Source organism: Patagioenas fasciata, chromosome 1 (assembly GCF_037038585.1).
Source record: "Patagioenas fasciata isolate bPatFas1 chromosome 1, bPatFas1.hap1, whole genome shotgun sequence".
In the NCBI taxonomy this organism is placed as follows: Eukaryota; Metazoa; Chordata; class Aves; order Columbiformes; family Columbidae; genus Patagioenas; species Patagioenas fasciata.
The window spans coordinates 205,087,763-205,115,233 of record NC_092520.1 but is presented as its reverse complement, the minus strand read 5'-3'; the positions used below and the strand labels follow the sequence as shown (position 1 = coordinate 205,115,233).

Genomic DNA, 27,471 nt, shown 5'->3' with positions numbered 1-27,471 from the left:
ATGAAGGTCCTCTAGGAAAAGCCACCTGCAGCCTGGTGACAGATACAAAGAGTAGGCAAAAACACTTCCAATGTTCTCAGCATCAAAGTGAAGATTGATGACAAGTTCTTAAATGTACTTAATATCTTTTAACCTTAGATTCACTTACAGATGGTCGATTTTCCAAATTGGTTGATTGCCTTTAATTGTGCTAGAAGTTTCCCAGACTGCATGACCAGTTTGCAATACCCAATAAAGACCCACTCATTCAAAATACATTTTCCTGTGTTTTGAATGAGTGGGTCTTTATGGGGAATGTCAGAGCTGCCTTTCATCTTTAGAAAACAGTGCAATCTCAGAAACTTTAAGACACTGTCTTGAAATAAGACTGAAGTGTCCCCATTGCTCTTAACCCTATTTATTCACTCTTTCTTATTCTCTAGAAAATCATACATATTCTTCCATATTTAAGTGTCACAATTTCCTTTCCATAGAATCATAGAATGTCCCGAGTTGCAAGGGACTCACAAGGATCATCGAGTCCAACTCCTGTCCCTGCATAGACAACCCCAAAATTCACACCATGTGTCTGAGGGCATTGTTCAATTGCTTCTTGTAAGAAGACCTTTGGTGCACATCTCACTCCCTCTCTCTCTAATTAATCCCCTAATACGAGACTCAAGAAATATTAGAAACATTCCTCCCATTGAAACTAAGAGCCTTCCCTTGGACTCTCATGAGATGGCATAGCTTATTTATCTCTTGAAGCCATGGACCATGGCTACAGTGCCAAAGACAACACTTCCTCACAGATGTTAAGCCAATATGGGGAGAAACATGTTGTTCACTGTTTGCCACCGTACAGCTCACCACACCAGGACTGACATATGAGATGAACGGTGTGTACCAAAACATCATGCTGTGACTGGTAAAACAAGGAAGCATCTAGACCAGTGGGAGATATTTTCCACCTAAAACAGAGTGGGATAGGAGAAAGGAGCAAAGACATATTTGGATTACCTCCGTGGGCTTCAGAGATCAGCCAAGCTCCCCACCTTTCCTTCTCTGAAGGAGGCAGACCCAGGATTTCCTTTCAGAAGTCTGCCTTAACAGGGATGGTCCACAGCTCTAACCCCTGGTGTGGACTTTGGCTTCTGACCTAGCCCACTTCAAGCATCTCCTAGCCTCAGGCTTCCCCACAGAAGCATGTGCACTGGGAAGTTTCTCTGAAGGCAGAAAAGGAAAACCCAGGGTCACTGGGATCCTCATCTCTATAGCTCCAAGTGTCATTACCGCAGCTCTTCATTATTCCAGGACACACAGTCTGCATTAACTGGAGAAAAATATCTTGAGTATTTATACTGTTATACTATTATAATACCTACAACACTTCCCCTGAGGAGAATGTAAATAAGTCTGATGAGCAGACTAATAGAGGAGATGGCCAATTTAGCAGATGATTAGCTGTCGTGGTTGTCTAGTGTAAGTAATATGAATCTGAACATAAGCAATGGTGGATAGAGTTTGTTGGAAGATTAGCATCACTGTTTATTCTGCAAAGTATTTCCTAGGTTCTGGGCAATAACATCTTTGAATACAAGCAGCTTTCTTGTTCCTTCAGGTAAAAATGCCAACTAGTCAGCTTCCAGAAGTTGTATCAGCTCAGCCATGCCCCAGGGATGTTCCCTTCATGTGTTTCACACCATAAGTTTTTAATCATGACTTTTCAAGTTTTTAAGTCATTGTCATCTTAAATCATATTGTTTACTGGCATTGAAATCACACAATTTAAGTCCTCTCAGAAGGACTGTGGGACATGCCACTGGATTATTGACCAGTCCATGAAAGAAGCAGAAAGAAAACATTAAGAACCATTTTTCTGCAGCTTGTTTGAGGCACTTTTGAACTAGTTTGGATAGCACTGAGTACTGAAGAACAAGACCAGACCCAGTTTCAGAAGGTCTTTTGCAAAGGCAATAGCATGTGTAATGGCCATCCATCTTATCAAAACTATCTCTTACCATATCATAGACAGGTTTTGGATGTTGCTTGGAAAATGGAATGTGGCTGGAATGGTCATGACACTTAAATGTTTGGAAAACCAGAACAGAAGCAGTAAGTCGCTGTCCTTCCACTATTCCTCTTGCCCCTTCTCTCTTCGCCCCAAGTTATAGACAGGCTTGAGCGTAATGCTGACTGATCTTCATCATCTATCGGTGGGAAGTGCAACCAGCACCAGATCTTCCTGAGTTTTAGAAGACTGTAGTGAGTGCTACTTGCTATTTAGTGAGCTAAAATTAGAAACATTGATAGGGGAATCACAGTGAAAAGATATTTTCCAGTCCCCATGAAGCTGAGGAAAGTGAAGAGCCAGAGTCCCTTCTAGAGTCCCTCTGATAATTACACTCCTGGCAGACAGTAGATAGCATGATGAAGCTGGAAAATGATGAAAAGAAATTAAAAGGAACACAAGAAGGAAAGGAAAAATTCTCAAAAAACTTTGGATCAGGTCTTAAATGATCAGAAATAGTCTTCCCATCCTGCACTTCCATTTTGCAGTTTGTTTTAATTTATGACTGCATTGGAGAAAACAAAGAATTAACTTTACCCTGTTCTCTGAGCATTAGTCTTAGTGATTTATTGTGCTGCCCATGCTTATTCTGTGGGGTTAAAAGAGAGGAGAGCTTGCTCTCAACATAACCCCTGGGTTACAGGCTCGGGTTTACCTGTCCCAGCAGACACTCACTTTATCAAAAGAAGTATGCACAAACTAACAGACAATGCAATAGTGCAGTTGAAAGCTTTGCCCTACAGCTCTTTAGAAAGGACTTAATCTAAACAAACCCCTAAATGCCCCCCTTCAGCTGTAAGTCTTGCTAGTTGTGTTTCTTTCTATGTATTTTGTTCTGCCTTGTACTTCTATCAAATAAGCAATCAATAATGAGTGTGCTGTGTTGTTCTTGCTAAGTGTGGCTACGGGCATTGAGCATGTAAGAAAATTACTTTTAAAAATTTAGATTTTTTTTTAAAGGAAAGTTTATTCTAAAAATGTAGTAGAAAGAGCACCCCTGCGAGGTGTATCACTTGCATATTACAATTAACCTTTTATCTGTTAGGAAGAAGCAAGCAAGGAAGCTTTCTCACACTGCTTTAGGAATTTCATACGCTATCTCATGGATAGCAGTCTCAATAATTTTCTTATTGCGGTAAGAGGTGAGTTGTACCGAGAATCCAGTTTGGCCATTTGCTGAGATATGAGAAGGAAATCAGAATCACCAGTAGGAACAAGAATTGTTTTACCACCCCTGTGGGGCTTACAGAAGGAAATGGAAGAAGAAAGAATTGCAGTATGAATGTTTGACATGGAAATCTGAGAGAGCTGGTTATTGTAACACTGCAACTTTATTTACTAAATCTGTTTTGCAGCACTTGAAAACCGTGTAGAAAATTATACTTTTCTGTGCTTCACAGTATAGGGCATGTAGTTTATGGAGATTTAGTTTAATTTTATGGTAGCAGAAAAATAGAACTGGGATATTGCAAGGAAACTTCATCAGAAAACTTCTTGTATACCTGGAATATCTGTATTAATGAGATAAAGCAGGTAATATGAGTTTGTAATGTTTCTGCCCAGCACTGTAATTACTCTATATTTAATTTTCCTGCAATAAAAATCAGCACTGTTAACAGCTATTAGAGGTAACTTAGATCTAGCAAGTAGATGAGCAACCGTATAGGCTGAGAATTCAGGATCTTTTCATGTAATCTAAAGCTGAAAATAATATAAAACTTATGGAGTATGTATAAAAGTTTTAAAGCTACGAGGAAGAAGCATTAAATTAATTCACATTAGGACCAGTAAAGATCTGGCTTCTTGCATAACACAAGTTAGCGATTTTTCACTCCTGTAGCCCTGTTATGCACCACGTAAGCTAGTATATGTACTACTTTCTTTAGGATCAAGAACTCCGAAAATCAGTTTGAAGGAAAAGCCCTGTTGTACAAATTGCACAGGGAAATTGAGCTCTTAATAACAAATAAATAACTGCATATCTCTTTAGGGAATTTCTCTTTAGTCTTAGAGAGGTAAGTCTGCTTTATAGAGACAAGCAAAATAACCTGGATGCTTCAAGCAGTGAGTAGATGCGGACAAAATCACTAGAGTTCCAGAGGTAATGAAGTGAAGAACAATCACAGAGGTCAGGCTGAAAGCATTCATCAGATGGTTTGTAACACAAACTGTGGAGGATCACTGGGGAAGATGTCATTGGTGTTATAACTGGCTTTCAGTAACATCCCACTAAGATCATATTAGAAGGCACTGCTAGGTATTGTAAAGTACTTATGTGGAACTATACAATTAGTAGTTATCAGACACACTGCTTTTGACAGCTGTAATTATTCAAGACCTTGATGGATAGTTCATGTTAGGAAGAAAATCCACGTACTTCTTGGGAAAAGTCCTTGTTGCTTCCAGAGGATGTGCCTGACACCCTATTTCTTTGAGCACAGCAAAAACAGCAGTGGAGCATTGTCATGAGGCTACCCACAATGGTTTCCTCTTGGCTCTGACCAGGACCATACAGCTCTCTGGTGTCCTCTAGTATCATACAAATCATGGTTGCTTTGATTTTCTGCCTCTGACATGGAGAGATATCACCTGTCCATGTGGTTCCAGTCATTCCTCACTTACTCTTCTTGGATAGTTCTTGCTATGTTCTGACAGTGTGAGTAGTATTAAGGTTTATTTGTCACCATAAAAGAGTTTAATTCCTTCTTTCAGTATTTTTATTATGGTTTGTCTATTCTTACATCAGAGACATGGTTGCAGGCTGGACAGTAACTATTTAATGTGGTACAACACTGTATTAAAATCAAATTGGTCCACATTTGTGACTTTTCTTATTTGGCCAACACTGGAGAGAAAAACACAGAGTGCAGACCGAGCTCTGTGGGCATGGAGGTGAATCTCAGCTATAGAGATGGTTTTAGTTACCGGGCCCCAAATGTTCAGGGATACAGCTACAGCTTTAGCCAAATAAAGGCAGTCTGTCTGGGCCTGTAAAGATAGACTGGGAGATACAGTCATGAGATCACATGAGGGCACATTGTATGTGAGGTGGTTCACAATGCATTTGAAACATACAGATTTAAGACTTTTTCCAAGTCATCATGTATATGGTGTAGCTGGTTCTGACTGCTTTTAAGTAAAAATGTAGTGGTTTGGTACCCACCAAAATAATAGGAAACCCTGATTGTGGGCCTTTCCTAGCTCAGCTGATGTTTGGTTGCTCAGATACTTCTACTTCTAAGGAGAGCTGTGTTTGAAATGGAGCTGCTTACTATTAAATTCCATTGAGAACAGGCAACTGGATGCATTTTATTTTGAATTGGATCTTGCTTTCCATTTTACTGATGGTCTGTCTTCCGAACAGTAAACCATAGACTATTATGTACTGTGACAGTTAGGGTACCTTCTGGGAAATGTCTACTTTGTCTTGATTTTTGTTCCTTTGAAAAGGATTTTTGAAATTTTTTTTTTCCATTATGAGTAGTCCCGTATCTGTTTATGCATAATTTTGCAGCTGCTGTTGTGAAGCCAGATCACCACTGGCATATACTGGTCAGTTCTACCTGAAACCTAAAATTATAATATCCACACCCTCAATAGTAAGTTTTCCAGTAAAGGAACATTATTTTAAAATTAATTTTAATAATATGTGTGCATGGTCAGTTAAATACCTCAAGAGCAAGGAACAAGAAAGAAAGATGAAATCTGGATCATTACTCAACTTTATGAAAAAATTGCAAATAATACAATATGAATAATTCTATTCCAGTCTTAAAAAATGCATATACAAGAAATAAATAAAACTAAATAATAAAAATTAAATAGTTAAATGTTAAATTGTTCTTCACTGACTGTCAGCTTGCCTTTAACCAGTATGTTGCACTCTTGTGAGAAGGCTTCCTGTTGTACTCAGTATTTAATGTGTGGGTATAGAAGAATATTCTGCAGCCAGGTCCTGGGCAAACACCATGAAAGCCTATGGGATCCCCATTTAAAAACCTTAGTGGAGAATTTAACATTCAGTATTGATTATTTATGACACAATTTCAAGACTGTCTAACCATTTTTAATACTTTTCTGCATGGCACTTAGCATGAAAGCTTAGCTTGTGTATTTTTAAAGTCTAAAAGCTAATGTAGTCTTCATTAAAAGTGTGATAATACTGACAGATTCAAAGGCGTTCAAATAGTTTAAGGCCCAGATTCTTGCATGTTTCCCAGAATATCTGTGTTAGATTTCCTGCAATTTATTCCACTGCTTTCAGTTATCATGACAGATAATATAGGTACAGTAAATTATGTGCTGGGTAAAACCATAAATGTTGCATATCTCATTTCTAAGAGATGCCTTAACATCTGCATCTCCTCTAAATATGTATCTTACATGAAAAACAAACAAAACATTGCCAATTGACATGTCTTAGCTGAATTATAGTTGTTCTGAACTTTATTGCCATGTGTACTGAAATGCACAGTTGCAGACTAGGATTAATAATTCACCTGAAACAGAAGAATAACCTAGATAAAACAGTGAACTGTTATTTTCCATGCTGATTGTGGTCATGGCTTTCTCAGGGGCACAACGTTCCTTCATGATTTATGACTAGAAAGAATGTTATAATGTCATTCCCAGTAAGCAGCAGGCAGTCCCTAGAACAGTGGCAAGAAATTCCATTGTGAAGTCTGGTTTTATGTTGTTCAGTTGTTCAATTTTTCCTGTGGATACTGGTGAGGATATTTTTTAACATTCATATACTTTTTTTTGACTGCCATCTTTCACAACACTGATTACATGAAAATTAATTAGTCACTATTCTCTTCTTTATGCATTATTAATGTAGGAAACAGCAACAAGAGAGACATACCACACATAGGACACACACAAAGTGTTCACAGTGAGAAGGTTTGAATGTTGGTTGTGATAAAGAAAATCAAAAGAAATGGTCTGAAAATAATTCTTTGTATACTGGGGCATCCACAGGTCTAATTCTGAGGGCTCTATACCAGATATCTAGGTAGAAGTGTATTATCTATAGATTTAAATTTGATATTGGGTAGATATTGAAAATATATTACACTTTAATATATGTTTACATTTTATAAAAATTAGGACATTTCCATTAAGACTTTAGGAAGCTTAGCACTTTAATAACACTTTATTAAAACTTTATTATGAAGCAAAAATTCACAAATTTTGAGAAAGACCAGAAGTAACTACTGTGACATAAGTATCTCTCCTTGAGTATTGTCATGTGAAGTACAATTAAAACAAGGGTTGTGATACTCCACCCTTCACTCTTGGGCACACATTTCTGTTTAGTGATTTTCCTTTTCAACAGCTCAAGTCAATCCAAATTCTTAACTGCTGTTTTCCTAGAAATGAATATTGCAGTGTGCCAAGGAAAAGTCACAGTTTCTCCCCTCAAATCACAGGAACAGGAATTGCAGAAGTTCAGCACAGTTACTTTTTCTTGCTTGATGGTCTCATTGTATAATTTTTCTTTTTTTTTCTTTTTCTTTTTTTTTTCCTTTTTTTTTTCTGGAATTATTGCACATGTTCCTGTTATTCCCCAAATCACCTAATTAGGAAACAGTAGCTTTCTTAAAAATTATTTCCAATGAAACTGTGAAACACTTAAGCCATTGTAGGACCATGATGCTCATTGTAGCTGGATTTACTTCAAATGTTGGGTCTTAAATTAACTTTCACTATAGGGATTATTCATATGTATATTGCTATATGCCAATAATTTGCAAATTCAGAAGTAACTTATTCACATACTTCTTCTCTTTGGATGTGGGCACAGTCAGTCCAAACAAAAGCATGCAGAATGAATGTACACTTTGATTTAGGTGTTTAATTGGATTTAAACAGTTGTAGCAATAATAAGATCTCACATGAAAAAGGTGTGAAAAAAGTGTCAACCTTCTGATGTTGAGGAAATACAGATAAAATATTTGCATTATGGTGATGAAGACTGCTAATAATGTACAAAGATACAGAGTATTGAGTCTGCAGCTCTGTGTCTACTTCTGAATGCCAAGAAGAATCCCACTGAAAAATATTAATAATTTGGTTTAATAATAATGTTCTTTGATCTAAAATTAGCTTTATCCACCTACCTGTGTAATGTTATGTGACTATAAGGGCATTTCCCAGGGGACTCATTACTGCCAAACCACAAGGACATGCTAATAACTGAGAAGTACTAATTCTTAAAAGGTCCATAAAGCCTTTAATATGATACAGGTAATTTGTCCAATAAGAAAGAACTATACTATCATCCAGAGGTAGTTCCTGTATTATAGTTGTTCCTTAGTCTGTGGAAGTGTAAAGAATTCTCTGCTGGCTTTTTGTTTGTTTGTTTGTTTTATTTTCATAAATTTACTCCTAAAAGGCCAGCAGAGGCAGAGTAGAGACCCAGAGGTGTACGTCCATAAAAAGAAACTGGCAATTAAAGACACAGGGAATAGGTTTGGTTGCTCACGTGCTACCTGTCTGCTTGCTTACCATCCTAAACCAGCTCAGGTCAGGAGGAAGCATATCTAGAATATCTTTCAAAGATACATACCCAGACAAGCAGGGTTAGTTTTGGTACTGCCACAGGCCCTGTTGTTCTGTGAGGGTTCGGTTTTCAGAAGCACTGTGTGGTCTCAGGCCACCCTTCCTAAACACTTCCAGTCAAAGCCAAACAAAGAACCTGGCAACTGCTGTGTTGTACAACGGCACCAAGCTTGCCTTAGCAAGGTTGCCTGTGAATTTACATGCTGCTCACATGCAGACATACCAGATGACGAATGGACAGTAAATATGAGACAGTCCTATGTTGGAGGGTTAGACTGCATGTTAGCTGCCTTACGGCAGGCACAAGCTAAAGAAGAGCAGGCAGGAGGTAAATAGAACATTAGGATGATCCAGTTAGTGCTAGAGCAAAGGATTTCTAGAACTGTGTGGAAAGAAATCTGGTGCAAAGCAATGCCCCATGTACTTCTGTTCCTCATTAGAATCTATTTGCATGGGAAAGTTAAATGAGTACCATTTACCAGCCCAAGTTCAATGACTGTGCTATTTAGTGGTGCTGACCATTCATCTCAGTGGATAGAAGGTTTGATTATTTCTCTGGTACTACATATTATGCCGAACAGAACCCCATGAAATTAACATTTAAGATGACACAGTAAAAGGAAATGAGTCATTTCAGGCGATGTGCATCACTGTGTGAGCACCAAGCTTGCTAAATTATTTCTGTCGTAATGTGGGTGAAGTGGAATTAATCTATATCATTCATACATTTACTACTCATACCAACAGTTTAGAGACTGTTAAATAGAAATAAGCATTGACTTATGTCTAAATATAGCAAAGTTTCGTGTTATGTTTACTGATTGTACTTTCCAAATAGATCTGAAGTGATCGATTAGAGAGAACTGAGAGTTCCTAAGATGTGTGTGAAAGGAGAAAAGGAAGCAGAATTCTAGGCAGGGACTTTTGTGGCTGCTACTAATGGGAAAGTAGAAACATTTTTAATACTATAGAAATAAAATGCAATCTTTCGTCTTCTTATTCATAGACCACTGTACTACTCTTTGAAGTACCAGCCTATCTCAGTGATAGTAATAACTGTGCAATTTGGACAGTGGAAGCTGACTGATTAATTGAAAAGTAGGGGCTTTCTTCTGATTGAGTAGCTGTAGAGAACATGCGACAAGAAAAATACTTCCCCCTGCTTAGGAAAGAGTAAGGATCCAAAGGAGGAACTGAAAATATCTTCGAGTCCCACAGTGACCCTTGTTAAGTATGATGCAGACAGGCTCATAGATATGATAAAAACAACTTTGCACTGGACATTTAGTTAAACAGGAGCTGAAGCACAGAGTCCCCTATCTGGATGCACACTGGTGGGCTGCAATGCTAACTCAGAGGTTCTGCCTCTGAATGGAGACTAGTTGGGAGATACCCTGACATCTGCTAGCAGATAAATACTTCTCTCTGGTGTCTACAGTTTCCATACATATGGAAAAATTTGGTGCCACCTAATGGACAACACCCCACATCCCGAATTTCCAATGTGTTTAACTCCATACAGGAATGCTTTTACAAGGGATCTGTAAAGACCTGTTACCCATGTTTATTAATGCTTCAGAATAAGGATTTCTAATTCAGGGTGCTGAGTCATATATCTTGAGACGTAATATGCATTGTTTAGAGGCAAAGACTTACTGATCCCCACAGGCAATACAAGGATTTCTGTGTTTGCTGGCTTTAAATTTATGAACTGGGGTCATCAAACAGCTTCCTTGGTTTCAGCAACATAACAACATGTGAAACTTAATTATTACACCTAAGTGCTCTGATGTGTTTACGGATGAAATTTAACTAGATATTTTGTCGAAGTGAGAGATTATTCTAAAACATCCTTAAACCAGTTTACTGCTAATTCTATGGACTTGGGTATCTGTCTTAGTAGAAAATATGATTATGTCAACAAAATATTGCATTAGCCCATGGGGGTTTATATCAGCATGTACACTTACAAAGTCCATTAGCAAAAAGGAGTTGGACTACTCCACCACCAATACAATCACTGTCATAATGAATAATGCTACAAACAATTATTATTGCTGCAAAAGCTGTTAGTGATGATCTGATTACGTGTAATGTACTTCGGAAAGCAGAACAGGTAAAAAATCATAAGACTATCTCTATTTTATCAGATGAACCATCTAGTATATCCCAGAAACAGTAAATTAAACACATATATCTGTGATATATGTATAGGTGTACATATGTATGTGTGCATATCATTATATATAATATATAAAGATGTTTAAAAGGCATTTAGATGAGGTTCTTCGGGACATGGTTTAGTGCCAGATTTATGTTAGGTTATGGTTGGACTCAATGGTCCTGAGGGTCTCTTCCAACTGAAATGATTCTATGATTTTATGATTCTATGATTCTATATGTTTGTCTACACTCACACACATATATAGACATGTATATAGTCATATGGTCATATATACAATTATGACATATGCTATATGACTCAAGAATTCCCTATATGAGTCTACAGCATGGTGTCTTCTATTTAGTAATCCATGGGGTTTTTTCCTGCATGACCTTGTCTAGTCCACCCTTAGACTTCCAGCATAATGATCTTCTACAGAGTTCCTACATGCTGTATGACACGGTATCTCCTTTTGCTTGTTGGAGCCTGCTGTCCTGGCAACACCATCCATAGCTAGAAGGTGAGCATTAGAGTTAGAACTGTAATTTGGACATCGTGTCTGGTTCTCAGCTGTCATTGAATTCAGTGGAAGAACAAATAAAATCATGCTTTGAAGAGGTGCATATGTGAATGATACCAAGTTTCCATCCGGATTTTGCATTTATAGGTTCAGTTCTTTTCGTCTGTGAAGCGAGAGGTATACAGTCTGACTAGGAGTAGTCCTGCAGGCCTCCAGGCAATTGGTAAAGAAGAAATACAACTGGCAATGCTATTTCTGTTGCCTCTCAGCCTTTGGATTGAACTGGGAAAAGTGACTGGGCTTTTTAGGATTTTCATTAAAATCTGTCATGTATATTCAAAACAATTTTTTTCATCAACTACAAAAATAGAGTAATCTTGTTCATTACTTTTAGAGAAAATAATTATTAGTTTTGGTGAAGATAAAGAAATGCCTTTGAAATGGTAATGAACTGATAAGCAACTTAACAATTCCTTGGATACTTTTTACTCAAGGAGAATTGCACAAACTCTTTCATCTCTAAAGTGTACAGAATCATTTGTGCTTTACTCTTACTGTATTCAGTATGTTTGTGGAATTTATAGTTTCAGCTGGCATCTTTTTACTGCTTGCTTACATTCTTACTCTACTTACACCTATTGTTACATAATTGATTCACAGTATTTCACAGGTGTAACTGTGCAATTTTGAGGGGAGGATGCTTTTGTTTACATTTTCTCTAGAAGAAAGGATATATGTAATTTTTATTCAGTTAAATATGACACCTATTTTTCCTTTTGCCTGGGAAAGAATATTTAGTGGTTTCATGTAAAGAAGCAGAGATGATTGTTTTACTCTCTTACATTGTTTGACACTAATAATTTTAATATATGGGAAAATAAAATAACTGTACAATAGCTTTGGTTAAATGAAAGCAGTCTTAAAAAATTAAATAGTGAAATGATCAAACTCCTTTGTCCTTGTTGACTCATAATACACATGTAAGCTTGAGTCTACAGAGTTGAAATGTCAGTTTAACACTTACATTTGGCAGTTTAAAAATAATGCTCGATATCTCGCTTGGGGCATGTTTTTGAAGGAGAATAGGCCATTTCAGTACTCAGTGAAGCTAAAGCGAGATGCAGTGTTGAGAATTCAGTAACATTGCAGTGTTTAAATGTGTTTTTTTATGTGTAGTTGAGACATACAAGTTTTAAGAAATACAGTCAGATGTTGCTGTAGGCCTAGCATGTAGTTGCTAGGTTGAGACTACAAGAGTATCAAAATAGACAGGCTTATTACTAGTGTTGCTACCAGGCAAGAGGTTGCCTGTATAGGCAGCACTATTGCTGGGCAGCAGCAGCAACAGCAGGATGGGTGCTTGCACCACAGCATCAGCATGTAGCACTCAGGCTGGGAACTCTTCCTTCCAGAACCTTCCCTGCGCATAGCCACATTTCATGCTCAGCTCTTCATCCTTTGGCCCAAGAGATCTTAAATCAGATTTCATAGGTTGTATTATTCCCTATGAGTTTTGATGGACTATATTACTTCAGCAGAAAAGCTCCAAATGTCTTTAGGAGACTAGAAAATGAGCCCTGAAACTACCAGTCCTGTACTCCTTTTGCTTGTCACCAGCTACAAGCAGGGACTTGTCTGTTGTCATCCTGGGGATAACAGTGGCTTTTCCCCTGGGGAAACTGCTTTCTCTGGAGAGACATGAATAAAGTTTCTAGAGCAATAATCAGTAAGGGAACGTGGTGTCATACACTTGTTTTGTTTGTCTTCCTGAAGCTGACACTGTGAGTATATTAATGGTGATTATAACACGCAAGTATACAGGGACTGGCTACTAAGGGATCATTTGTTTTAGTGTAGGTAATGAGAAGAAATAGAAGCTGCTGCTAATCAGTATGCATGCCAAAGCTAGCTTGAATTTGTCCTTATCTTCAAGGACTTTAAATAAATAAATACATTCGATTACTAAAGCCAGCAGACAATGAATGTTAGGTGATCCATTGTTCTGACTGGTTTATCCTTAGTTGTCATCTACTTGTCATATGCAAAACCACAAACACCTGCCTGCAGGGGACTTGGATACAGAGTTTTGTTTGATACCGAAGAAGAGCAGAGTACTTGCCCTGCCCTGTTCTCATGCTCCCTCTCTCTCAGCCCAGTGCCACATTCAGGAGGTCCCACCTTCCCTTCCAGTCCTCGTTGCCTGGGGTGGTTGAGCAGGATGTTGTGTTGGCTCCTGCTGTGCCACTGCTTGAAGGTACCTGTCTCAGGCATCCCAGGTGGCCTCTGGCACTCATCTCTGTCCATCTCCTGGATCTCCAGAGTCTTCTCCACTTTCCACAACTCTCCTCCAGCCAGGATCTTCGCTTCTTGCCAGATTCCCTTCCCTTTTCAAAGGCCAATTCTTTTTTGTGATCCCTCCTTTTAAGTTAGTCCTTTCTGAACTCACTAGTCCCCCAGTTTCCTCAATCAAAACTGTTTATGTGTAGAAGCACATGGTGTGATCAGTCTGCTAAATGGTGGTTCTGTCTCATTTCTCGTTATTAACAGGAGGACTTAGGAAGGGTCACTTTCCTTTAGTCCAAGAGTTATCAATATTTCCAACCAGATCATACTGGTTACAGTTATGAAGTAGCCACATCTGCCTGAGAGTTCAAAAATTCAATTTCAAACATTCATACATACACACACATGCATCCAATTATCTACCTCCTGCTAGCATTCACAATTTAAGCTATTTTTATCTATGATAATACCAAGAAGCGTTTCTCATTCTATTAAAACCAATAAAAAAGAACAACACATTTATCATGTAAGTTCTTTCCAAGAACCTGCAGTTGTAAGGCATTTGCTATTGAAGTTACTATTGTAGCTCTGCTGTGAAGAAGAAACTCATGCTCATGTCAAAAAAAGTATTCCTTATCTCTCTTGGGGGTAATGTAAAACCAACCTTTGAATCAGAATTTGATGTCAATAGAAAGTATGGAACAGTCAAACAGGAACATATTTCTGTAACTATTTTATTACCTTGTTCCTTTCCTGTAGCTTCTCTCCTACCCTATCTGGCATAGAGTTGGTTAGTTCTTGGTCTTCACAGATCGTTTTTTCATTTTTGCCTGGATGCTGTTTCTCATATTAAGTTCTTAAGCTATGACTTGAGTTCCAAAAGCGTATTATAATATGAAGAACCATTACAGTAAAAGCAATAGGACCTGTTTCTGACATCTTATGTGAGTGTTCCTGTAAGTTGATTAGGTATGTAGATATGAGATAATAACCATCACATCCTGAATGTACAATATAGCTTTGGTAAGTGTGGTTTAACCCTGGTAGGCAGCTCAGCTCTACACAGCCTCTCACTCCCCTGCAGTGAGATGGCAGAGAGGGTTCTATCCCAGCCAAAATCAGTGTAACAAATTGAACTGTACTTTTAAATATGACCATAAACAACTTTCCATCCCTATTTGATTATCTCTCTCTGACTCTACTCATCAAATCTACTCATAAATCACACTTAAACCTGCCAGATTTTTCTGGTTCATAGTTCCTAGCTTAAGTTGTGCCACGATGGTGGGTAGTGCTGGAGCTCCCAGGAAAAGATACTTTGGGAACTGGAGACACTGCTCTGGGCAGCCCAGTATCATATCAGGGAGCTTAGTTGCTCTGTGAACCAGTAGTAAAATTGCATCAATATCACTCAGTGGATGTTCCTAAAAATGGGGTTTCTGCCTAATTTTATCATTGAACTTGTAGAATATTTATTGAAAAGAGAAATCCTGAAGGTTTTCAGCGTTACTGTTAAAATGCCAGTCATTTCTAACTGTTAACTTTTAGGATCTCTCCTTTTTCTAGCAGATATGTAACCTGTACTTCTTAAAGTTGAATAATCCTAACATTTTTCCACCGTGCCTTTTAACACATAAAGAAACTGAGGCACAAAAAGGCTAATTGGTCAGTGGTCACCTGGATGGCTGTAGCAGAAGTAGAACTACAACTCAGTCTCTGATGATGGCATATTAATCCTCTTCACTTGAGGTACATGGCCCTTCAGTTCATTCCCTTCATTGTTGACAAGGTACAGCTGCCACCTTGCTAAATTGAGAAAAAAACAACCAACCAAAGTCCATTTCAGTTTCCAGGACAGGTTTATAATTTTAGATGACAAATGAGGGAATCAATACACATATTTTTAGGTGTCTGATAAGTAAACAGTTTAATTAAGCTCTTACTATCAGCTTCTTTTCTAGTCACAAGGTAAAGAGGGGTACCCCAAAGGATGTGATTCATCTCATTCCAAACAGGTGTCAGCTCAGATGGATCATCCTAATATTGAAAAGCTAAAAATTGACCCATTGACGCTAAGGCCAAAGCAAGGAAAAATCGGAAGACAGGTTTTGTTTGTGTGCCTGAAACTTCTTCCCTGTAGGCATGCATAATGCTATCCATGCTCTTTTCTTTGTTGCTTCACATCAAAATTTGATGGAAAAAAAAATATGATTGTATGCATTTTCACCTGTGGTTCAGATTATTGATTGTTGAAACCAGCCAATAATCAAACAAATCTGCTCCACGTACTTTCTACTCTGGTCCCACAGCTATGGACATGGTATATGTCAGGAATCTGTACAAACACCAAATTAACGCCTACAAGAGAAGAATAGCAAATGTTGGTACAAATGAAATAATTCCAATGGTTGAGATTCCATAGTTCTAGCAATTCTGTGAAGGAAAACTATTTTGATGTCTTATAAGAAATCGACAGTTTCTTTATCTCTGTGAATAGGTTATTATTCCCTGTAGGAAACCCACTACCTCTTACTTAGAAGCTGTTGTATAAAATATTTTTTCCTAAATTATTAACTGGCACATCTAGTCAAATTTCTTCAATGGTACTTATTTATTCAATTAAATTTTAGAGCATCTATTATATTTTTATCATCTCAGAAGATACCATTAAGGACTTGCAAATAGATCTATTTGTACTGTAATTTGAAATCTTCATCCCACACCATTACTTCCTAATGATATCAAATTACTGTTGTTGGTGATAAAAACCACAGCTTCCTTCTCTTGAGAAAAAGAAACAAAAAACAGTAAACTCTACATCGATACCATATTTTGGCATAGCTATGCTCTTTCCCCTCTGCCTGCATCTGTGTTAGCATCAAAATAGATGTTGGATTTTTTATGAAATAAACTTTTCTTCCTGAAAAAATGAGAGACAACATTGCTTCAGTTTCAAATGAAATAATACATCAAATTAAAAATTAAGGATTGAAAAATCCTTTTAAAATTAAAAATAAATTTATTTTGAAAAAAATTATAAATAATTACTTACTTTTTTTTTTCAGCTAAAACAATATCAAATTCTTAAAATTAGTTTTTAAATAACTTTAGTGGTAATGAGTCTCCCTATCTTAAAATGCAGAATGTGACTGAAAAAATTAACTCAGCTTAAGTTAGAACATGAACATGTTGATTCCAAGATAATATCATGGATTTACCGTATCTACTTACATTATGAAGAAAATAATTTCCCAAAACTTTTCTTAAAAGGTGAATTAAACATATACAGTTGAAAACTAGATACATACAGGAGATGAGAACTGTGCAGCACTGGCCAGCAGTTTGCATTCAATTTCCTTAGTTTTCAGGTTACGTGACCCTCACAAATGGGATCATAGTGAGTAAATTCTACTTTATATTTGAATAAGCACATAGTGTCAAAACTGTTAAATTACCCCCAGGGTACAGAGGATGATTATCTGACAGTTTGACTTCTATTAGAAGACATCAAGTAAAGATCTCACGCTATCCTGTATGACAGAGTGGTATTTTAAGGTCTTCAGTCATTCTCATTAAGAAGACTTGACTTTTTACTTAAACAGTGGTATTTGCTTATTGTGAGTCACAAAAAGTTTCTGTACTTGTTTGTATATGACCTTAAGAAACATTGTCATCCAATGCATAACCATGGCCTTTGCTCATTCCTAGCATGCCTTCAGTGTTTAAATTATCACAGTAGTTCCATTAGTTTCTGAACTCTAGTCCCTCAGTGGTGACACTGCTGGAGACCAGCCTGGGCTTCGTCAAACAGGGATAAACCCCCAGGGCAGTGCAGAGCTGTATCAGAAGAGTCTCTTCAGGAAGCCCCAACAGACACAGCAGGTTGGAAGTTCTCAGTTAAGAGTAACTTTTATTTTCTATCTGTGTTCTTTCTCTATTATGCTTTCTAAATAAACCCATTCTCTCATACCTATGTTCTCCTGAACACCAGGGTATGTGTATCTAAGTGGTATGCCCAGAGAGCAAGTGATGCCAGCTATTGAGTCTTCTTTTCCTCTGAGTTCTTAAGTTGGCAATCATGTGATGGTCTTGGAGGTGCCTTTTGCACACTTTTAGAAGCTGATAGTGATTGCAATCTTTTGTTTCTATGCCCTGTACCTCTATGAGTCACTGCAATGTGTTGCTGTGTTACTCTCTGACCATTTTTTCCATAACTTGGGGTCTTATGGCTTCAGTTCTGTTCTTTATCTTCCTGTGTCATTATCTCTTTATAGTTGCAGGCTGCACTTGATTGAGTCAGCCATTTGCTGAAGTGTGGCTCTCACTTGTCTTTTTTAGGCTGCTTTCCCTTTCCTGAGCCAAGGGTCTTGAGAAGTACATGTGTTGGGATCTCGATGACCTGCTAATCTATGTGCCATGAATCCTTTTCCTTACCATCCCTTCTAGGAGCCATACATATATAAATTGCCAGTCATAAAAAACCAGGACATATTCATACTAGTCATAAGGTTTCTGTTATGTAGCTCCACATGACAGAGCTGAGTCCCTAGTCTGTATGAATTTCTCTCGCTTGACTTAGTTTTTCTTGCCACTTGAGTGGTAACTAGGACACCACAGAGTAGTAGGTACTTGCTGATTCTTTGATGTAGCAAAGATGACTGGTCTGAACCAAATCTATCCTGTGTTCTTTCATTAATGGGTGATATTTTGATTGAAGAAAGAGAAGTAATGGAGAAGAGATAGGAGAAAGAACAGAATGTCATGTTTAAATCCTCGATTGGTACATATAGACACCAGCACTACTGGGGTCGGAGGGTCTGGGTCTGTCTTGGATCCATGCTGTTGAGATTAATCTTGGCAGAGACTCACTTTGTTTAAGGAAAGATCAGGCTGTGGGTATCTCAGCAGCAGCCAGCGGGCCTCCCATGAGGTGTGGGTAATTTCCCTCCGTCTCTGTAGAAGACAGAGCATTAAGCTTTTTTATTTATGTGAAAGTATGAAAGAAAATTTGACACTAATAAGTTAAGTCAGTTTTCTTTTAATATAAATTAGGAATTATGCTTAGAGTCTAATTGTTTTGACAATAGAACAGTGTTTCATGTAGACTTTGTTTGACATACTTACTGCAGTAATTTATGCTTCTGAGGAGACTAAAAACTAATACAGAAAAACTGATTCTTCAGACACACAGTGTAACTTGCACAAGAACTGTGTGCTTGCATCTCATGACATGTCCCTCTTGCCCCTCCCAAAGAAAATTTCAAAACCAAATATCACTGGAGCAAATTCCATTCTCAGTGGTAACTAATGGAAGCTGGACTAAGAGAACTTCATGTGTGTAAATGAGATTTTTTTTTCCTCCAAAATGGAAATCCAAACAAAACCCCAATGAATTCTGAATACACCAATACTGATAAATATAGAATGCAGACAGTCTAAATTCACACCTGACATTAAACACACATGAAAATAATGTTTTTTTATGTATTTATCACTCATGAAGGGGACAGCAAAGAGAAATTTCTTCAGCCTCATTGTTTACTGATCTTTAGATGAATTTTTAGGTGAATTTGAATGAAACAGGCTTTTTCATCCTACCAGATATTTCTATAATTACAAGTTTTGTTTTGTTTGTTTGCTTGTTTGTTTGTTCTTAATCTAAAGTTGTAGCAAACTGCTTTCAAAGGTGGATTTTTTCTGAACACAACCTGAAAATGAAATGTTTAAGACTTTCAGTTAAATTAGAGCTCTCTACATGAAGCTCATCTCTCTCGTAAAATCATTCTAGTCTTTCATATGACATTTCTGAAAGTAAAGTAAATATGTGATGCTCTATAGCTTCAGTGAATAGTATGTTTTGAAAAGCATTTATTTTTCTGAGACACTGAATAATTACAATGCACCACAGCGTTTTGTTCAGCATGGTATAACTGATAATCTGTCTGTAACTCTGATGTAATATATTGTTTGAGGACAGAATAGTCATGAAAGCACTGTAAATTTATCATTTATGTCATAGTTATTTTCATAAACAGTAATTCAAATCTTCATTTGGCTTGCTGAGAGCTTCAATTCAGGTAGTACAAACAGATCCAGGCCATTGTTTTTTGCCCTAGCATAGCTCAAACTGAAGAGTGATCTACAGAATTGTGTACCACTATATACAGAAATTTGAAGGCAAACTAAAATAGAGAGGTGTTTAGTATTGAGTTGATAACTGCAGCTGTACCAGGCAGTGGTGTGGTGTAGAGCTGCCTGTAAATGCCAAGTACACTTCAAAAACAAGGCTGATTTGCTCTGGCTGTACTTTTATAAATGCCATTTCATAGTAGCAGCACAGCAGCAATGAGGAATAGACAAGTCCATTATATCATTTTTATGTGATGAACAACATATCCATTTTTAAGAATTGTGTTATCTATAAAATAATTATTGTAGTAATGGAAAATATTCAGCCTAGGTGTGAATGATGAATGGGAGAGGAAGTTAAGTTGCCTACAAAAAATAATGAGTTTTGGTGTGATTCATGCCCAGCAGTACAGGGAAATACATTAACACATTGACTTCCATCAACCTATTTTTAAGTGTCAGAAGGGTTTAGAAACAAAAGAAAAATAACTGGAGAACATAGACCATAAAGTAATTTAGTGTTGAATGTCAGACTGAAACTTGAGATTTTTTCTCCTTGTTCTGCGTGTTCATTTAACTTCTATAGCACTTTCTGGGTTTTCAAAGTCATGTTTCTGAATTTTAATTCTTCTGTTAAATAAAAAGAAACTAACATTCACATTCTTCTGATTGAAGCTGCAAGCCTAGAGAGTCAAATTTTCTTTTTCCTCGGTGAGCATTGGACCAGTGAAAAATGCAATTCAAACTGACATGTTTATTTTGCATATGTATAAACAACACAAACTATGAAGAAGCAGAGAATAAACCCCAGCAATCTGTGTGTGTATAACTATGGTGTAACCAAAACCAGAGGCTCTATTCTGATGTTGTAATGTCCAGGTATTTTTAAATTCCAGTAGGAGAGCATCTCTGAACCTCTAAAAATTGGGGAAAAAATAGGTTTTATATATGTGCAGTCTGATTTTTTAGAAGTGATTAAAAAATCCTAGTGAAACAGCAAGCAATAGTTTTACCATTTCTCAGGCACCTTAGGTATACTCAATAGGAGACTCTGCAGTGTAACAATGTATACAAAGTGACTAAGATTAACTTTCTAATACTGTACATTGTATTACAGATGGGAATAAAATTCAAGAGATGTTCAGTGGCTCAGTTTAGTATTTCTGTATTTGAAGCAACTATGTTGGGACTCATATTCAGAGAAAGAAAATCCTTTAATGATTTTCAGATTCCTTTCAATTTCAACTTTAATCATGCAGTCAACTCATGTCTTAAAAATGAATCTGAAGAGGACAGAAAAAGTGGAAAATAACAGAAGACGGGTGGAAACTGAGATACATATTATGTCTTCTAGTTGACAGTCAGAAACTCTAATACCAAGATCTGCTTTGTCTGCTTATTTTCTGATAGGTTTTGTGCTTGTTTATTGATAGGAATGTTATATATACAACCACATTCAGTTAAACAATACAGCTTTATCACCCAGGTGGTGGACTGAAGGAGGTATTTCTTGAGGGCAGCCACACAAGCAGAATAGGATGTCTTCAAATATATTTATACATATATATATATATATATATATATACATAATTGCAATATCCTAATGAAGAAAATAAATATTTCTTACCTTGATCACTATTAAGGAAATAGACATTAAAAAAAAATATATATATATACATTATGTGTGGGATAGATGTGGGAACAGATCCTATAGCCTTTCCAAATCCACACCATGCCCAGCCCCCAGAGTCATCGACATGTTAGTTGTTTTGCTCTGTTTCCCCTTCTTTCAGTAGCTTTTTCACACCATTTAGTCATGTTTTCTCTCAAGGCTGCAGGATAAAGGAACAAAACCCTCTCCTACCAACCCTGTATGAAGTCATGTGACATAAATGACTAATAAATACATGGTTCCATGGAGTAAATGAAAATACCAATGTTCAAGATCTTAATACAAATCCAAGGACTCACACAGTTACAGAGAAGGCAGCTAGAAGTAGCTCTTCTGGGTCTAAGATGAGATATTCTGTAGCACCAGAGTAGGGTATTTGAAACTTTGCTATGTTGTTTCTGTGCATGAATAAATCATGTAAGTTTTCAACTCTAACAGCTGCCCTGGTATGAAATTCACTTCAGAGAAACAGTAGTCATTTATCTGGTATTCTCCTGCAGCATGTGTTCCTCCTGAAAACTCTTCTGAATATGAAAAAACAATATCATGTATAGTTCAAGGTTGTGGCTCTGAATTACTCCTATTAACAGCTGTCATTTCTATAAAATTTCTGAACTCTGGGTCACTCCTGGTGTATGCAAATACAGAGAAAAGTTTGACTATTTTGCAGCCAGTATCTAACAATTTGATTTTTTAAAAGAGCATTTGCATCAGTGTTTTACATTAGTGCAAGTCCAAAGTAAAGATAATGGAATTCATAAAGTAGTGTAAGTAGAAAGAGAACCAGTGTCTGGGTGCATGGCAGGGAGCATTCACAGCCACAGTCCTTAAACATCTCTGAAGAAACAGTCTTCAAACTATTGGCCATGACCATGAACTTTATATGCACTAACAAGATTGACTCATGAAATGCTTATAGGTTAATATGTTTGACATAACTACAATGTCATCCAGTCTTCACTGATAACCATTAAAAGCAGCAATTTTAGCATCTAGGGTTCTGTATCACCACAGCATAGCAAATTCAGTGGCAGGAAACACTTTGAAAATTAAGGGTACCATAGTTGGTAGTACTTTTGATTTTCTCTCTACGTCTGCTTTAGATACCTTTATCATAAATCCTAAAAGAGACAATAATACAATGATACGTTTTATCCGTTCTCAGAGCTTTCCTACAGTTTAGTTTTAAATAGGATGACAGTTGGTTAGTTTAATTAATCATTAGTTAATGAGGGCAGAGTCTACCCAAAGGAACTACATCAAAGTACCTATGCCAAAAGTAGGAGAACAAAGAACTATTGTTATCTAATTTTCTCCTAAATACTGTTATCCATGATACAGGATGCAATTATATCCAAATTTTAAAATTGAATATAGTCCAACATTTTGAAAGAAGCCATGAGGTTTAGACACAGATTTCAATGATATCCGCGGAACTGATTTCTGATAATTTGATATCATGGGCTTTTTCAATGTTGCTAAATATTTCTGCTCTTCATGAAAAATCAGCTAAACAGTTTGTGTATATACCCACTCATGTACAGGAGCTCAAAGAGATGGAGAACAGTTGTTCATTATTCCTCAGCTAGATCAAATCAGTTAATTCATGGAACAGCACTTTGAACTATTTATGGACATCACAGTGCAGAGCTGATATCTCCAGAATTGGTTATTTCTTTGATACATATTGCTGCAGCATATATGGATGAAATATTACCGTAGTCTATAAAGCAAAATTTAACTCTCTGACACAGAATCACAAAGCAGTTGAGGCTGGGAAGCACCTCTGGAGAAAACCTAGTTTAAGCTCCCTGTTCAAAGCTGGGTCACTGAAACTGATATGCCCAGGGCTGTGTCCTTTTGGATTTTGGATATCTGTAATGACAGAGACTCCACAACCTCTCTGAACAAGTTGTACTTTTTCAATGCTTGTAAACATATGAAAATAATTAAAATTTAGAAGTGCCTTATTTTGTACAGTCTGTTGAACATTATTAGTGAGCTTCATTTTGCACTTCTTAATTGAGCAACTACAAAACATTTTGTAAGACTGAACAGGAAGCAATACCAACATAGTCCTTGCTATTATGCAAGCATTTTTTTCCTAAAGCTGATACACATATGAAGTTCATAAATTTAAGTAGTCAGAAATTAGAGAGCTTCAGCATAAGCAATAAAAATTATCAGCAGAAGATTTCCGTTTCAAACCACGTGGCCAGTCCAAGCAAGTTTCAGCAGACTAGCTCCTCATATTTGGACACAGGTTTATTCAAACTCCTGAGAAATAGTATATGGTATTGTAAGCTCAATTCTGGCCCTAGGTTTGAGTCTAAACTCACCTTTTTTTTCACATTATTAAAACTTTCTCCCCAAAACTTCTCTTCCCAAAAATTGCACGTATCTTCCAGGATCAGCAAAGCACGCTGAGTGCTCCCCAGGAACCACAGGTAACTATTTCAAGTATTTTCATCCCTGGGCTGATATAAGCTCAATAGTCCCTGACTCTCTGTTGTTAAAAGCAGATCTCTAGGTTCACCGGTACTTAGCTTCCATTTCACAAGCTGTCAAATGATTAGTCAAAATGTCAGAAAAAGGAAATAAATTCTGGAACATTTTCAGGTTTTATTGTTATCGGTTAACAGATAATTGGCCTATTCATGCTTAAACAAAAATAAATAAGAATTAACACTTTAGAAGCTGTTAAAAAGTGCCTGGCAATTTTGAGCAGCATGAAACTATGTATTAAGCATGGCAATATAATGCAATACAACAAAATTTCACCATCTCTTAGTTTAAGCTCTGAGAGCAGCAACTATAATGAATACATGAGACTTGGAGATATTTATTTGATACATATAAAGGAGAACACAATAGCTATACTGTATCAGAGGAAAGGTGCATTTAGATTTTGATAACATCTCCAACTGTGGCCAGTAACAGATGCATACAGAAGAAGATACAGACACAATAGGCTTCTTTCCTTCAACATGGTAGAACTGTAGAATGCTTTTTTTTAAGGGAAAAGGTGGTATTAATTTAGCTAAATGTGGATATGTCCATGGCAGTTATGAATGTATGAGTTTCCCTCTCTGGAATAATAATTTTATAATCAGTGCAAAGTGGTAAACTTGTTCTGATTCCAGGTTCTAAATGTCAACATAAAGTACATACCAAAAAGACAGAAAATCATGTGTCAGCTCACTTAGTGGGAACAGGGAGGAAGTCTTGATGTGGAAAGCTGATCTGCTGACTGTGGGAGCTGATATTGCTAAAAATAAGTCATTGCTCACCATCAATGCAGGATGTAGCCATCCCAATAAAATTTAAAAAAGAAAAAAGGATGCTACAAGAAATTATGGATTCGATTATCAGGGCAATTACTAGTTCTTCCTCAGTCAGCAGAGTTCTCACGGAGCAATATAAGTTTTCTTATCTTCCTGTTTGTTTTTCTTGTCTACTGAACTGGGAGTTTGAAGCATACAAAGTTTTGGAAATGTGAAAAATATGTTCTGAATACCAAAGACCAGTTACAGAATGTGATTGGTTTTAGGACAAAAAACTTCATTATCACCAGTCTCCTGTGACTTCTCAGTACCTGTTTTCTCTTTTTGTTGATTAGACTCACGTTTCTCCTCCTAAAGGCTTTCTTTGTAACATTATTTTTTTCCAGCAAAAGTTATTTAGCAGTTACTCCTTAAGAAAAGAGAAATCAGCTTCTTGCTTAAAAACTTTCCTGAGAAGCCAGGGCCATCGGACAGATCAATTAAGTCATGTTTAAATTGCTTTGATTTTAAACATTAATGAATCCACAAGGCAACCAATAAAAAGAATATGCCTCTACACTGACAGCTTAAATGCATGCCTGTGTGAGCCAAGCTTGTTGAGATTCAATTTCCTTTTGGTTTGCTGCTTTGTTCACATGTCCGTGGCCTTACTGACCAAGTGAGTGACTGCAGTGCCGTCGCACTCAGCAGTGAAACTCTCACCACTGAGAATGAGACTCGATTTCCGCACCCCAGCACTGCAGCAGTGCTCAACTGGGCACTTCCTGCTGCTCTTTTAAATTAAAACAAATGATTGATGAGACCCTTACTGTTCCCCCAGTAAATTTTCTTCTGAAGTTATGCAAGCAGGATATGATAAACCACGGATGGTTTAACAAAGCTCTTTTTTTTTTTCATAAAAATGATACTAACCACTTTCTCAAGTATCTAAAACTTCACGCTTTTATTCTTGTTTGTTGCCAATACATAGAAGTGGTGGCTTGGCTTATCTTACTCAAGTGGTTTGTACTGTCAGACTCAACATCCTATGCCACGATAGCGTTATGGGGGCACACGCTGACAGGAAAAACAAAAATAACTTCAGTTTCTTCCTTTCTAGAAGCCTTCTAAAGACAGAGTGCACGCTGTTATGTTTGTATGGCAGAAAATCAGGGGGAGCCGCATTTATTCATAATTACTGTTGCTTTATTCCAGAGGAACTGAGCTTAAAGCCAGATCTGCTCTAACAAGCAAAAGCAAGATGGTGCTTTTGAATGATGGCTGGTAAATGAAAAGGGCTAAATTTTAGGAAAAGACAAATCTATTTTGGCAGTAAGCAGCTGGTTTTACTGCCTTCTGAGCATCACTTTTTTTGTCATGCTGCACAGTTTATGATTCTGTAAAGTGCTGTTAAATGATAATTTCTTACTGATGAAAGTTATGAGCAAATCTGATATTTCAAATCCTAATTTGTGGAATTCTATGGAAAATTTAGTAAGATAAAGTTACAGTCTTTATTTTTCATGTTCTTCATTGTCAAATAATTTCATCTGCTTTATTCCATGAACAGTTGTCATTATATTTTATTTAGCAGCATGTTTTCCTATGAGTTTATCTCCACATTTCACTTCATTATTTTTCCCATTTGTTATATGCAACAGCACAGGAATTTGAAATAAAAATATGACCCAGGTGAAGACTTGGTTTTATCTGTGTAAGTGGCAGCAAGATAAGTGTTTGTGTTTTTCCTTGCTGTGTGAGTGATGTGTTTTTCAGATGTTTTGTAATACATTGCCTTTAGTGGACTATTAAGAATTAAGTTTCTTGTCCCATTAAGAAATCTTTTTTTTTTTTTTTTTTCTTTCAATAGAGCCTGAGGCTTGTATTTTGACATTTGTACATTAGTAAGAAGTTAATCTTTTTGGAGTCATCCTTATGACCATTAACTCAAAATATGAATGCAGTTCTCGAACCTGAGATGTACCTCCCAGATATGAATCTATAGTTTGTTTTTTGTAAGCATTTTAATTTAACTAAAAGATATCTCATCAGAGTACACCTCATATGATTTACAGAGGGGTTGACTCTGCAAATATTGAGCATAAAACTTCCTTATAGTGATACCTTGCTCTGTACCAAGTTTCCTGGCTCAGTCCTGGGACAGTTGGAAGACAACAGCTTACATCAGTATTCAGTATTTTTCAGCCTGGTTATCATGACTCTATTCCTATCTTCCACAATGAATTATGTTCCACTGTTTCATCACTTTTTCATAAGAAAAGATATGGAAGAAAAATTTAAATCTGAATATTTCCATGCTGATGTTTAAAATGTGGAGCAGCCCAACAGCCTTCATCTTCTTGTATTTGCTTAAGTGACAAAGTAGAGAACATATGTTTGAATTAGCAAACCACATTCACAAATGCAGTTCCATTTTGAGATTCAGCTTCTTAATAGCAATGTGGCACTGTAGGGAGCAGTTATCTTCCAAGACTATGGCTGGCCAGGAAATGTCTGATATATAAAATGTTTTGGTTTCTTGCCATGTTGGTAAGTGTGCATGTAAAAGTTTTTCAATATCATGCAATCCAGACTGTGGAGAATGCATGTATATTTTGAATCAGAAAGGACTTAATGTCCTGTCTTGTTTCAAAAGGTAAGTTATAGCTAATGGGACAGTAACATTCAACAATCTAATACATGTGAAGTGAAAGGGATTTGCTAATGTGTTGTGCCATTTAAACAACATTCACTGAATGTCACATCAAATCTTCTTGTCAAAGTAGTCTGTCAGATGCCTTTGTTGAACTGTGAGCACCTGACCTT

The 27,471-nt window shown here is 36.9% G+C and overlaps 1 protein-coding gene across 15 annotated transcripts in view; it reads left to right on the top strand.

Annotated features, from left to right (window-relative positions):
- Window positions 1-27,471, top strand: part of PCLO (piccolo presynaptic cytomatrix protein) — a 351,923-nt gene that overhangs the window by 235,002 nt on the left and 89,450 nt on the right. The window lies entirely within an intron of this gene.